The sequence below is a fragment of the Amblyomma americanum genome, chromosome 1 (genome assembly GCF_052857255.1).
Source record: "Amblyomma americanum isolate KBUSLIRL-KWMA chromosome 1, ASM5285725v1, whole genome shotgun sequence".
NCBI classification, from domain to species: Eukaryota; Metazoa; Arthropoda; class Arachnida; order Ixodida; family Ixodidae; genus Amblyomma; species Amblyomma americanum.
Window position 1 is genome coordinate 146,500,362 of NC_135497.1, and position 14,082 is coordinate 146,514,443.

The window sequence follows — 14,082 nt, forward strand, 5'->3', positions numbered from 1 at the left end:
CTGCTGCATTAGGAATTTTTATCAGTAGAAACTTGACCACTGATTGGGGTCATAGCTGCTGACTGCAAGCAGGGATGTATAAGCAACATTTTTGAGAAGTAGTGTTCATACATCTTATGAGGCACAAAAACACCATTAACAAAAAGCGCAGTGTAAGATTTCACTGTAATTAATAGCATACCATACAGCTTGTGTTCTCTTCCTAACCGCGGCTTGCTGTTCATTCCGCTTAGCTTGGTGCGCATAGAGGCTCCACCGGAGTACACGACTGTTGAGTAACTTAGCGTAGTTAACGTAAGCAAGCGGAAGATGGTCGCACTGTAGGGTGAACGCCTTGCCATAGAGAAGTACATGCTACTTCTGAATAGCCAAGACATTCTCAAGGCATTCCCGTTCAGTGGTGGAATATGCGGCTTACCATGGCAATAGCTTCCTACTCGCGTATGAGACTGGGTGGAGTAGTCCGTTATGTTTCTGTTGCAGTACAGCACCAAGGCTTTTTGACAACGCATCTGTGTGGATTACAAATGTTTTACTCAAACCAGCGGACATCAGTATTGGTTGTTTTGAAAGCAGCGCCTTGAGCCTGTCAAAAGCTTCTTGGTGTTCGGTACCCCAGAGGATGTGACACTTCTGCGTTGCCCGGAGTAAATGCTCTGTAATAGCCGGTGAGGCCTAGAAACGCTCGGACCTCCTTTTTCGTTTGTCTGTTGGCGACCTAGATCGTCTCCACGGTGTTTTTTAAGGGTGGTAGTATTATGCGGCCTGCAATATGGCCCAGGAAGCTTCTCTTGGGTTTGATTGTGAGGGTGGCATCTTGCACCCTGCGGAACAACTGATTGAAGGTCCCGACATGTTCCTCCCAGGTTTCGGTCGCCACCAAAACATCGTCGAAGTAGTGATGGATGTGTGGGACGACTCCAATGACAGTCCTCATTAATCGTTTGAAAACCACCGGAGCGGTTTTAATTCCGAACGGCATGAAGTTGAAGTGATACAGGCCAGAGTCACAAGAGAACACTGTGGCTTCATTGGACTCCGGCACTATTGGCACAGGCCAGTACCCCTTTGTGAAATCAAATTTGGAGAAGTGCTTGCACCGGTTAACCTTGGCAAACATTATGTCGGCACGAGGAATTGGTTCATGGTCGGGGACGACGGTCTTGTTTAGTTGGCAGAAGTTGACGCATAACCAAATCGTGCCATCCTTCTTTTTGGCTACGACAACTGGCGAGTAATACGGAAAGGCAGACTGTTCAATAATCCCCAGACACAACATGCCCTGTGTCTCTTTCTCAACGGCCTCCTTCATGGGAAACTGTCAGACTTGGATCGGAGAATCGGTCGTAAGTCTGATTTTAAACTATTTTAAACTGAATAGCGTCCATTTGGCTGGGTTGGTTCGAAAAATTATGTTTGAATCCGTATAAAACTTCTTTGCCTTCATGTCACTGATTGTCCATGAGTTCAGCGGAACTGGTGACGTCCCTCCAGTCTTGAGTTTCATTTCATTTATTAATACTCTCAGGGCCGCTTGGCATTACAGAGGGGAGTGATTAAAAACATAACACATTAAACAAAAGCAAGCAATGCAACAAAAATAAAAAATAGAAGTTGTTAGGCTCTTAATTATACAATGTTAGCTAGTGCATTTTTAAAACGATGATGGTCTTGAATGGCGGCGATAAGTCCGGAAAGGCGGTTCCAATCCTGTGGTGTGCAGGGAATAAAACTGTGGAAACAGGCATTAGTACGGCAAGAAATAATACCAACTTTGTGAGGGTGGTCAACGCAGCCAAAACAATAAGCCTGATTAGCAGCATTTCTAAACGTGTGCGCTGATTTCAACTTCTCGCAAATCATAACGCAACCAACACAAGCTACGCCAACTAGTTGCAAGATCCTAGACTTGATTCTGACTACTTCCCTCGATGTTCATTCACTCACTTTTCTACCGGGTCTCAGTTATTACAGCATTATTCTATTCTCGTTTGCAGGAACTGTGAGTCGCTCCGCGCCAGCACCAAAGTTCATAAGAAATTACAAGAAAGCAGACTTTGCTTCGATAAATAGAGAACTCAGAACATTTTGGATGAATACCTACCAAAACTGGTCTTTGTTTTAAAAAAAAGTCAATTCGCTAACAGATAAATACATACCTCAATGTGTCATATCGGGCAGGCAGCGATCCCCGTGGTTCAACATTTCCTTAAACGGCTACTAAATAAAAAGAAGAGATTGTTTTGCAAGGTAAAATTTAGCAGTGGGCCCGATGACTCGGTTGCCTATAAGATATCTAACTCTCAAGAGTGCAATAAAGAGCACTAAACAAGAATTTTTTCAAAAGACCCTGCCTTCTTTCCTGATTAAATTCTAAAAAATTCTGGAACATTATTGGTGGCTCAAAAAATTCAACATAACTTTATCCAATGAAAATGGCGTTGTTATTCCTAGTGTTGCGATGCATTTAATGAAGCATTTGCAAATATACTGCAGTCTGTCTCTCTGCCTGTTATCGATGACATGAATTTTTCACCAACGGACACTGTACGTATTGACTTCTTAGTGTGCAGAACTTAATTAAGAACTTAAAACTGTCTTCGTCCTCAGATGTAGATGGTGTTAATTCGAAGTTTTTGAAGAGTACCGATGTGTACTCATCCATAATCCTCTCTAACCTGTTTACTCAATTTTTGAATTCTTCAGTATTACCAAACAATTGGAAGGTGGGCAAGGTGGTACCGTCACCCACTAACTATAGACCAATTTCCTTAACTAGCGTTCCATACAAAATCTTTGAACATAACATGTATTTCAACCAGGTTAATTTTCTTGAAAATAACTCGTGCTTTACGCCACATTAGTATGGGTTTCACAAATCTTTTTCATGTGAGACACAGCTTCTGTCTTTCACTGATGACCCTCTTGCTGCCATACTCTCTGGATCCTACATCGACTGCATATTTCTAGATTTCTCCAAAGCATTTGCTCTTGTTAACCATCAATTACTTTGTTTGAAGCGTAGCAGGCTTAACTTGATCCCAGCCTTTTAGTATGGATCGAAAATTTTCTTCTCAACAGAACACAGTTTGTACATGCCAGTAACTCTGATTCTTCTCCTCCAGTTTACTCCAGTGTACCCCAGAGTTCTGTGTTGGGACCATTACTTTTCCTTATTTACATTAATGACTTGCCTAACCACATTAACTCCTCTATTAGATTGTTCGCCTATGACTGCTTAATTTACAGAACGATTTCTTCTATCTTTTACTCTGCCCAACTTCAGTCTGACATTAATAGTATATCCGACTGGTGTAACACCTGGAACATGCACCTTAACCCTAATAAGTGCAAAGCAACACGAATTTCCTTGAACCCGCCTCCTGTTTTCACTGACGTTTTTGACTACCAGATCGATGGCCTTTCCCTAGAACACGTGACGTCTTACAAATACCTAGGCGTTTACATACCAACAAGCTGTCCTGGCAAACACATATAAACTTCATTTGCAGCAATGCCAATTGCATGCTTGGATATTTAAAGCAAAATTTCACTATGGCACCATCCTCTATAAAAATTTTACTCTACAGATCACTCGTACGCCCAAAACTGGAATATGCATGCTCGGTGTGGGATCCTGGTCTCAAATGTCACACTCAAACCTTGGAGTCTGTGCAAAATTGCTGTGCAAGATCCATTCTTCAGAACTACTCTCGTTTATCTGGTGTATCAAATATGAAAGCTAATTTGAACCTTCCACTTCTTTTCTTATGAAGAAAAGTGTCTCGCTTATCTCTCTTTCACAAAATTTATCATCACAATCGCCATCTTCAAGAAGCGCTTCTCTCTGAACCTGAATACATTTCGTCCCGTTGAGACTGCCCTCATAAAGTAGGCATCCCCTTTTGTTGCATGAACACATATTTGCACTCATTTATTCCCAAGACAAGCAATGAATGGAACCACCTGCCCACCTCAATCGAAGGACTTTGCACCTCTCTGTACACATCTATGACCTAGCATACAGCATTTATGGCCACTGTCTATGTATCAAGAATGGCTTGGCGGAATTGATCTGATCGAGCCACTGCTTTCTACAAGCATTCGTTTTGGTCCCAAGGATGGACGCAAAGAAAAAAAAATTGCTGATGGTTTAGCTCCGGTTAAAGCTATTGTGTGCGTGATCCGTCGTCGTGGCTTCCCGCAGTCGCCGTTGATGTCGATTGTAGTATACACGTGGACTTTCCGCTTCACCCATCATTCATCTGAAGAACGAGCGCTTAGTACCCTCCGTTATAGTTTTCAAATTTCTTCTCCCACTTTGCCTTTGCTAGACACCAAAGAAATGATCCCCACCGGCCATCCTCCTTAGTATCTCAGTTCAGTCACGGCTGCGAGGCACTTAGCTACAAGGAAGCATTGTACATTACAAGGCAGCATAAAAAACTTTCACATTTAGGGAAAAAACTCATCTCTCCTTGATGTGCCCTGCCCATTTTTTTGTGGAGGACCATCGGGCTTTTCTTAGAGTGCACAAAGACAATCCATGGATGTTAACTTTTTTTATTTCAGCTCTGTTGTCAGGCACCCACCTTAAACCCCAGCAAGACAACTGGACAGGGACTTGAAAGCAAGTCCAACTCGCACCTACTGCATAGCACCGCCATAATTAAATATGACATCACCAACTTTACTTTCACCACAGAAGGTGTGCCCTAGCTGCCAGGAAAAAAAATTAGCAGGTAAGAGAACGCCGGAAAATTGTGAGAAAATAGGGAAGTGAGACAAAGCAAAGGGCAGGAAAAGGCTACAGCTCATTGGGAAGCAGGGTTCGAAGTGGTCTGTTGCCTCTGCCAAGGTGCCTTGAAGGTCCTAGCACTCGGGAGTGTGCTCGGCCACCAGGATGCCCCTCTTTTTTCCAGCTGCAGCCAAAGATAGTGCATGGCAAGACATGGGTGGACCAAGCCCACATGTTGCAAAGTCTAGCATTGCACTTAATATCTCGACCAAAAGGTCAGTAACCACCTTCAAAGACTTGCAAAGGTGTTTACTGTACTGAACTCTCACCTCGATGTAGACAAAAAAGGGGGTACTGCTGGATTAAAACCAGTGCATCTCGCAGCAATGGCCTCTGTTGGCTTTGTGGTCACCGAGAAGGAAAGTGACGCTAGAGTCAGATTCAGCTTAAGTCTGGAGTAAAGCTCTGCCCGCATTCATGACCGCCATACAGAATTATCTGTCAAGGAAGGAGTCCATTTTTTCTTTGTGACTTGAACACTCTAACCACCAGACAAAATTATGAGCTCAATTTGGACGCATCTAGCTTCCTTGATATAAACTATTATAAAGCTCATTTGATTGACTGTTGCAGTCTATCACTGGAGTAATGCAGGACCCAGTGGGCCATAAAGTTGTATCCTACTGCATTATATCGGTGTTTCTTTTTGGGAGTCTGTGCAAACTCTTTAAAAAGAGCACTTGCTGTGCCCATCAAAGGGCACATTTATTCCAGAACACTGCAGGCAGAGATCTTTTGGTACATCCAGAAGGCACACTTGTTCCTTGCCATAACTGAAAATTACTTGAAAGTCTGAATTACTTTTTACCTTCATAACCAGTTCCAACTAAATATTTCAGGGATGAAGGCTGTGCTTGAATGTTTTATTCCTTTCAACAGGTGACCACCTGACTGCAACGTTTCTCTTTGGAAATTTTAATTGGAGAAATGTGTGTCAGTGCTTAGTTGTTGGTCATGTCCATGCAGTTGCACCACGGGTCTTGTATCCCAGTCCAAGTTTCCATGCTTGTACCTATAAGAGAAAAATAAAGGGAATGAACTACTAAAACAAACTGCCTCGCTTTATCTCAGTTCTTTGTGTACTTTTGTTTACTGCACTAAATGTAAAATAAAACAATACCATGTGTATACGCTGAAAAAAATAAATCCGAGCCCAGTAGGTGTTCCAATTAGTATCAGTCGGGCACAAATGACAATTGAAATTCCCAACTTTCAGTTGAGCTTCTGCAAGGCAAAGGGGGAGCCCAACTGGTCGCGAGTCGTCGCCGAGCTTCCCACCTCCAGCTACTTTGTGCTGTACTGAAGTTTCCTTTATTTCGCGGCACTAATACGAATGTTTTACGTAACGCGGGTGACTAGTAACAACCTGTACTTAGCTCTTGGAAACCATGCGACCTATGGTCGTATGGGCATTTTATGTATTCATCATCGAAGCTGCCTGTCATATATTTAAAATCGATGTCGCAACGCAAGCTTGTATGATCGGTGACCGATGCGCACGTCGAAACTATGCTTTGAAACTTCAAACGTCGAATCCCGAAATTTCTATTCAAGCAGGGCGCCGTTGCACTCCACATTTTTCAGCAGCAGGTGTCGACACTAACCAAAACGAGAACTATATGCTTCGCTTATTGAAATAATACAGTTGTAAAAGTATAAGTGTTATCATATTTTCAGAGAAGCAACGTATTCCCAATGCCTCCTGAAGAACATGCCTGAAGCATCTCCTCGATTTCAATGGGCCCCGAGATCGTCTAAACTAGGGTCCCTACTTGCTAGTCTGGCGTACGCCGGCTGCGGCGGGGTCTGCTGCTGAATGACTGCCGCGGTGGCGCTACGAGCAACCGGTGTGCTTTGGCAGCCACGGCGTCTGCGGTAGACGCGCGCGTTTCGCCCCGCGAAACGAATTCCCTGCGTGTTTTCAGATGACTTGCGCATGCGATTGCACTGATTTTTTTTTATTTCAGCTTAGCCGTGGTTTTTCAATGCGCAGTTCAGTCATCGGCGTAGCGACGCAAACGATTTTTTTTTTTGCGAACAAATTTTGTGCGCGTACTCCAGAGTCGAAGGCGAAACGAATCCACTTATTTTTACACCCTATTCCCCTTTTTGAATACTGCTTCCATGCCGTATTATATACCGTCTTCTGAGGAATTTAAATAAAAATATCCTTGCATCAAGAACGTTACCCACGATTCTAAACCACATGACCGTGTGTGCGCGCAACAGAGCGCTATTGACAGCGGCATTTTCATTCATACTATTGATCCGGTTTCAACTTCTACGGACTTTGAAGCTAAAAAAGACTGAACACTGGAAACTTCTAGATGCACGCACAATTAAAACATGTAAGATGAGAACCTGACTCCTGTAAATCATGTGCTTTAGGCAAACTGCAGGAACGCATTCCTTAGTGATTAGGCAACCGAGTTACAGAAGTAATGAACACAAGCATGCATTCTAAGCAGTTCTTAGAATCCCGTGCTTGGTAAAATAGCATTATTAGCCCGTGCTGTGTAGGTCACACGACCTGTCAGGGAAAAGGTACCCAAGGATCAGTAATGTATAGCACAAAATAAAAATCATTGTTGAACACATTTATTTTCATCACTTTGCACTCAGGCTGCCCACATTTTTGTTTGCACCACCTCCTGGCATCTTCTCATCTTTAATAGCTTCGGCTGCTCTTTTTTGGCAGCCCTCTCAACATTGATTGACTTCATGTAGAAGCGCAGGCGAAGCAGAATATAGAATTTGATTACGGCGTTAACAATTTCACGTCCATGTTTCACACAGCCCAGAGGCGGAAAATGTACATGTGTTAAAAAATCAGCGAAGTCAACTATGCTCTTCTCGTGCAACTTGTTCAGACTAAAATAAGCGGTGAAGCTGTCTTCAAAAACGGTGATAATTGTTTTTCAAGGGGCCAGACGGATACAGTAAGCCACCATTATCAAATTTTGCAGTGAAAGCTGCAACCCGATCATTTTCTGTATAGCCACTGCTTTTAAGTCGTCAAGGCTGAAGCACAGTCTATGCACTGGCTTTTTTTTTCAGTGCTTTTCTAGCCCCAGATACCATAAATTAACATCTCGTGGCTTTTTCCTGTCACACAGGCACTGTCGTCAGAGGTAATACTTGTACGTGGCGCACAAGAAACCAATGCAGTTAGTTTTTACATCATGAGCGCTCCTTTATCAATTAGTCTGTCGAGTCTAGGCAGCATATTCTCGCTGCACGGCTGTTTCTTCGCCACCGAAACTAAGGAAGTGACCACTTCTGGAGCACAGTTTCCCGGTGGTGGTAGTTTCGCAAGATTGTAGAATGTAAGTACATTAACAGTAACCAAATACTGAGCGGCATTCCGATGGTCAAAGATCCTGGTGATTGCCGAACAATGATAAATACGCTTTCAAGTCTGTCTTGGCTCAAGTTTGCAGTCATCACATACTTAAAACGATGTGTGCCGAGATCTGCATCTGCGACTAAGTGTGCTCAGAATTGAAACACGAAGTCCCTCTGCTATGCTGTTGCTCAAAAACCCGCCGATTGTGGCCTTTGCATGAATTTCCGACTTTGTGAGGCGTTCAAGGAACTTCTTTAAAATAAAAAGTTTGTTGACTGCGGGTATAACGCTGTTTTTGGCACACGCGCAGTCATTATCCTGATAAGCTTATTTATTCTTTTGCAAAAGATTCAGTGCCTTCCACGAAATCATAAGAGCGTCCTAACAGGGTGCAATAAATAAAAATACCTTTAATTATATGATCACCAAATAGCTGTAATGCTGGAGCAACTCTCGTTTTCTCAAAAGAATTGGGATTCAGGTGCATGCTGGTGATCTTCGGCATGGCTTTAAGCGAAACACTCTGGCTGTCCATTTTCCAAGCTTCTCGGATCGGTTTGAGCGTGCATCCGATCCTTAGGTGCGTTAAACCATTTCCCTGCAAATGCATTTCGCACGTTTTTAACTAGATGGTGGAAATCTGAAGGAAAGTCTGATGGCGAATTGAGCTGGCAAGATGTGGCGCTTGTCACGTTGTCTAGACATGACGCGATCACACATACATAAGAACACACACACCAACACACACGCGAGTCAGCGTTCATGGATTTCGCAAAAAAAAAACACCAGTATTATGGGCTCGCCACCAAGAAGCAGCGCGCACCACTACCGCAGCCACGGCACGACCGCTCCTGCAGGCTCGACGTGGATGGATGGATGGATGGATGAATGGATGGATACGGCTGAAACCTTTACACCGGGCGGTGGCTCAAGCCACCTAGCCATGTCTTGTGAAATTTTACTCCTGTCTTGCTTTTAGCCACCAATCAGATAACCTTCGCCTGATTACTTCTAACCTCTTAAAATCCACTTTCCCTTCACTATCCCTAAACCCCAATGCCTTGGGTAAGTCAGCCCCGCTGCTTTCCACTGTAGGGTGAAGCCCTTTACGGAAAAGTATCAAGTGTTCAGCCGTTTCCTCCTCCTCTCCGCACGCAATGCACAAAGTGTCTATCTCCTGGTACCTGACTATACGTAGTCCGCAAAACTCCAGTCCTGGCCTCAAACAACAAAGAGCTTCCCCTACAATTATCATAGATATTTTCTTTGACAATTTCCTGTTTAAAGGTCCGGTATGTTCCCAGTGCCGATTTCGTTAGCATCCCTGTTTTCCACAAAGCTCTCTCTGTTTCTTTAACCTTTTTCTTAACCAATAATTGCTGATTTCCCCCTTACTGCTGTCCAGATATTTGCGTGTCAATTTTCTAGTTCGCTTTCTCCATTTCGTGTCAACATTCTTTATATACAGGTATCTGAAAACTTTCCTAGCCCACCGCTTTTCCTCCATATTTCTCAATCGTTCCTCAAATGCTATCTTACTGCTAGCCTCTCTGCTCTCGAAAGACGCCCATCCCATATCACCCTGTACCCCCTGATTTGGTGCATTGCCATGTGCTCCCAAAGCTAACCTCCCTATTCCCCGCTGCCTAATTTCCAGCCTTGCTTCAACATCTGGCCTCATACACAGGACCGCATTACCGAAGGTCAGGCTATAGGGACCATCACCCCTTTCCAGATCCCTCTTACCACCTCATACCAATTGTAATTCCACAGTGCCCTATTTTTCATGACAGCTGCATTCCTACTAGCTTTATTCATTACATATTTTTCATGCTCTGTCAGATACTCAACACTGTTATTTATCCACACCCCAAGATACTTGTACTCATTCACTACTTTTAGCACGAACTCCTGCATTCTATGCTCGCCGCCCTCTTCATTAAATATCATGACTGCAGATTTTTCCTTACTATACTTGAAACCTAATCTATCTCCCTCTGTACCACATATGTCTATCAACTTCTGCAAGTCTTCCTTGTTGTCAGCCGTTAGCACTATATCATCCGCGTATATTAGTCCCGGTAATGACTGTTTAATACATTCCCCTTGCTTGAAAAAAGAAAGGTTGAAGCCTAGTCCGCTCCCCTCTAGCTTGGTCTCCAACCCTTGCAGGTGCAACATGAACAACAAAGGGGACAGAGGACATCCTTGTCTAAGCCCCCGCTGTATCTCTACAGGCCCTGATACATTTTTTTCCCATTTTATGAGCACTTTGTTACCTCTCTATATATCTTTTAAAAGATTAATTACTCCATTTTCCACATCCAATGTGCCCAGTATGTCCCACAAATGCTCCTGAGTAACGTTGTCATAGGCTCCCCTAATATCCAGAAATGCTAGCCATAAGGGCCTATGTTCCTTTTCCGCAATTTCTATACACTGTGTCAATGAAAATAGACTGTCCTCCAACCTCCTTTGTTTCCGGAACCCATTCTGTAGTTCCCCTAACACGCCCTCGTTCTCCACCCAAGCCTGCAGTCTATCCTTTATAATTTGCATCACCACCCTGTAAACCACAGATGTCACTGTTATGGGACGATAGTTACTTACGTCTGCTTTGTCCCCCTTTCCCTTATATATCATGTTCATTCTACTTAATCGCCATTCATCGGGGACTTTCTCATCCACTATCATTTTGTCACTACCTGTATTAATGTTTGCTTGGATTTTGGTCCTAACTTCTTTATCAACATAATCGGGATACCATCTGGTCCTGTTGATGAGGCCACTAGGAACCTTCTTCTCTGCCCTTTCCCACTCTCCTTGCTCAAGTGAAGCTATTGCTGTAACCGGTCTATCCTCCTTCGATAAATTATCTACCACGTGCTTTGCTGTAAATTTTTCCGTCATCCTTGTTCCTATGTGGTTTATTGCTTCATCCCCTTCTAGTCGAATACCCTCATCTGTAACAATAAACATTTGTTCTAGCCTAGTTTTATTACTCATTGCATTTAGATGTTTCCAGAATTTTTGGGATGCTTTTCTATCCTTTTTATTTACTTTTGACATCCATTGGGCACCCTTTCTTCTAATTTTCTCATTAATCAAATAGGATGCGCCCCTTCTACACTTTATGAAGGTATCCCATTTTCTGTCTACTTCGGGTTTTGGTTCCCCCCTCTTCTTGGAATATCTGTGTTCCCTGGACGCTTCCTGGCGCTTTTCTATTGCCCTCTTGACCTCCTCATCCCACCAACTCTTGGGTTTGCATCTTTTCCCTTTTAGCTTTACTCGCACCTTAGCTAGCTCTAGCTCCAGTAATCGAGTTAATTTGGTATAAGTCCATTCTGTTTCACTATCCTCAAAAATTACTTTCTCGATTTGTTTGGCTGCTGCTTCCAATTGCTTTTCCGAATGTGTGCAGCGCCCTCTGCGCGTTTATCCGAGGCGCGGTAGGTAGGTAAACTCTTTTATTGCGCCCAAAAACAGGGGACCAGTCAAAGGACCGGTTGCGTTGACTTAGATGAGGTCGGCGGGGATCCTTTGGGATGCCGCGGCCTCCACCGCGCGCTGGATAAGCCAGCGTTGGTCTGCTGGCTTGGAAGTACACAGGAGAGACTCCCACGTCTCTGGGGTGTTTGCGTTGTCTGTGTTGTAATGTGTACAAGTCCACACCATGTGTATGAGTGTGGCCGGAGTTGAGCAGTGTTTACGCATGGGGGCTATCTGTTCCGGAAAGATCCTGCTGTATAAGAGGGGGTGTGGGAAGCTGCCAGTTTGTAGTTTGCGCCATTGGACGGCCTCGCGTCTTGTTAGATCGCGGTGTGCGGGAGGATATGTGCACCTTTGGAGTCGGTAGTGCTGGAGTATGTCCGTGTAAGTGGTGAGTAGAGAAGCGCGTGGGATATTAGTGTCAGCGGAAGCAGGGTGGCTGATCATACTCTCGGCTCGGCAGCTGAGATCTCGAGCGAGAGTGTGTGCCTGGGCGTTTCCGCTGAGCGACTCGTGGGCTGGAGCCCAAAGAAGTAAGCGAGATGTGGAAGAGGGTGCTGTAGAACGTAGAATGTGTAACGCCTGGCAAGAGATACGGCCAGCATCGTAATTGCGAATAGCCTGTTGAGAGTCACTGATGACGACTTTGGTATTAGGGTCGGCTAGCGCGAGCGCAATGGCAACCTCCTCAGCTGCGGTGACTGTTTCTGCATTGCGAATGCTGCAGGCTGTGTACCAGCTGCGGTGAGGGGCGAGAGCTACCGCCACCATCGCTGGCCTCGATGGATGGTAAGAGGCGTCCGTATACGTGACGTCCGGACGTCCGCTGAAGCGTTTCTCGAACTGACGAGCCCGGTCGGCCCGTCTCTCGGCGTGGTGTTCCGGGTGCATCCGTTTGGGAATGGGAGGAATGCGGAGATTTAGGCGATATTCCGATGTAAGTTCAGCGTAACTTGGGGCCGATCTCGGCGGGGAGATCCCAACTTGCTGCAGTACCACTCGGCCAGCGTGTGTGAGTGAGAGCCGCTCATACTGGGCGGTGAGGGTTGCTTCGATCAGTTCGCTCACGGTATTGGAGATTCCGAGAGCCATGAGCTTATGGGTAGCTGTGGACATGGGAAGACCTAGGGCCGTCTTGTATGCTTTTCGAAGTGACGCGTCTAGCCGTTCGCTTTCGGCACGAGTGAGACGTAAGTAGGGTCCAGAGTAGGTGATGCGGGAGCAGACGAAAGCTTGAACGAGGCGCAGGAGGTTGGACTCTCGCATGCCATGATGCTTGTCGGAGATTCGCTTAAGGAGGCGTCCGATCTGCACAACCGACTGGTCGATGCGTTGGATCGTGATGTTGTTGCTGCCGTTGGCCTGTAGATGCAAGCCCAGGATCCTGATGTTGTCTGTTCGAGGAATCGGGTTTCCTTGCACCTGGAGGTTGATGTCCGGAAGTATCTTTGAAGGGCGTCGTCCCGGGGAAGGAATGATGATATACTCGGACTTTGTCGCCGAGCACGTGAGGCCAACTGTACTTAGATAATCTCCGATCCGTTCGATCGCGGTCTGTAAAGTCTCCTCAATCTGGCCGTCACTGCCGCGCGTGATCCAAAGTGTGAGGTCGTCAGCATAAATGCTGTGATGCAGGTGGGGGATGTCGGCCAGTAGCTTCGGCAGGCCTATCAGTGCGACGTTAAAAAGCATTGGCGAAAGTACGGCGCCTTGCGGCGTGCCACGGTTTCCCGGAGAGATGATGGAAGGATCTCCCGTGCCGGCTTTAAGTTGCACTGTGCGGTCGGTGAGAAAGTTTCGGATGTACGCATACATGCGATGTCCGACACCGAGAGCTTGAAGTTGTTGAAGAATCGCTTCATGGAGGACGTTGTCGAATGCCTTGGCAACATCGAGGCCGACGATGACTTTCGTGTCTAGTGTACGTCTCATGACTACCTGATGATGGAGAAGAAGCATAATGTCCGGGGCTGCTAAATGAGGGCGGAAGCCGAACATAGTGTCTGGTAGAAGATGGTTGTCTTCAAGGTATCGTGAGAGTCTGGTCTGGATAACGTGTTCCATCAGCTTCCCAACGCAGGACGTGAGAGAGATGGGACGGAGGTTGGCCAAGGTTGGTGGTTTGCCTGGCTTGGGGATGAGGACTAGATTGGCGCATTTCCACTCTTGAGGGATGGTACCGCTGGCCCAACATTCTTGAAAATAGTCGGTAAGAGCATGAATGGATGCGTCGTCTAGATTCCTAAGCATTTTATTTGAAATGCGGTCAGGACCGGCCGCCGAAGTCGTCTTGAGGCGATTGAGTTCTGCTCGGACCTCCGCTAAAGTGATCGGAGCGTCTAGACAGAGATTTTCCGCGCCCTGATAGAAAGGGAGGTTGGTTGTTGGTTCAGGGCGGATGTAAGTATTTATAAGCTCTTGTTTAAGCTCGTCAGATGTGCCAGGA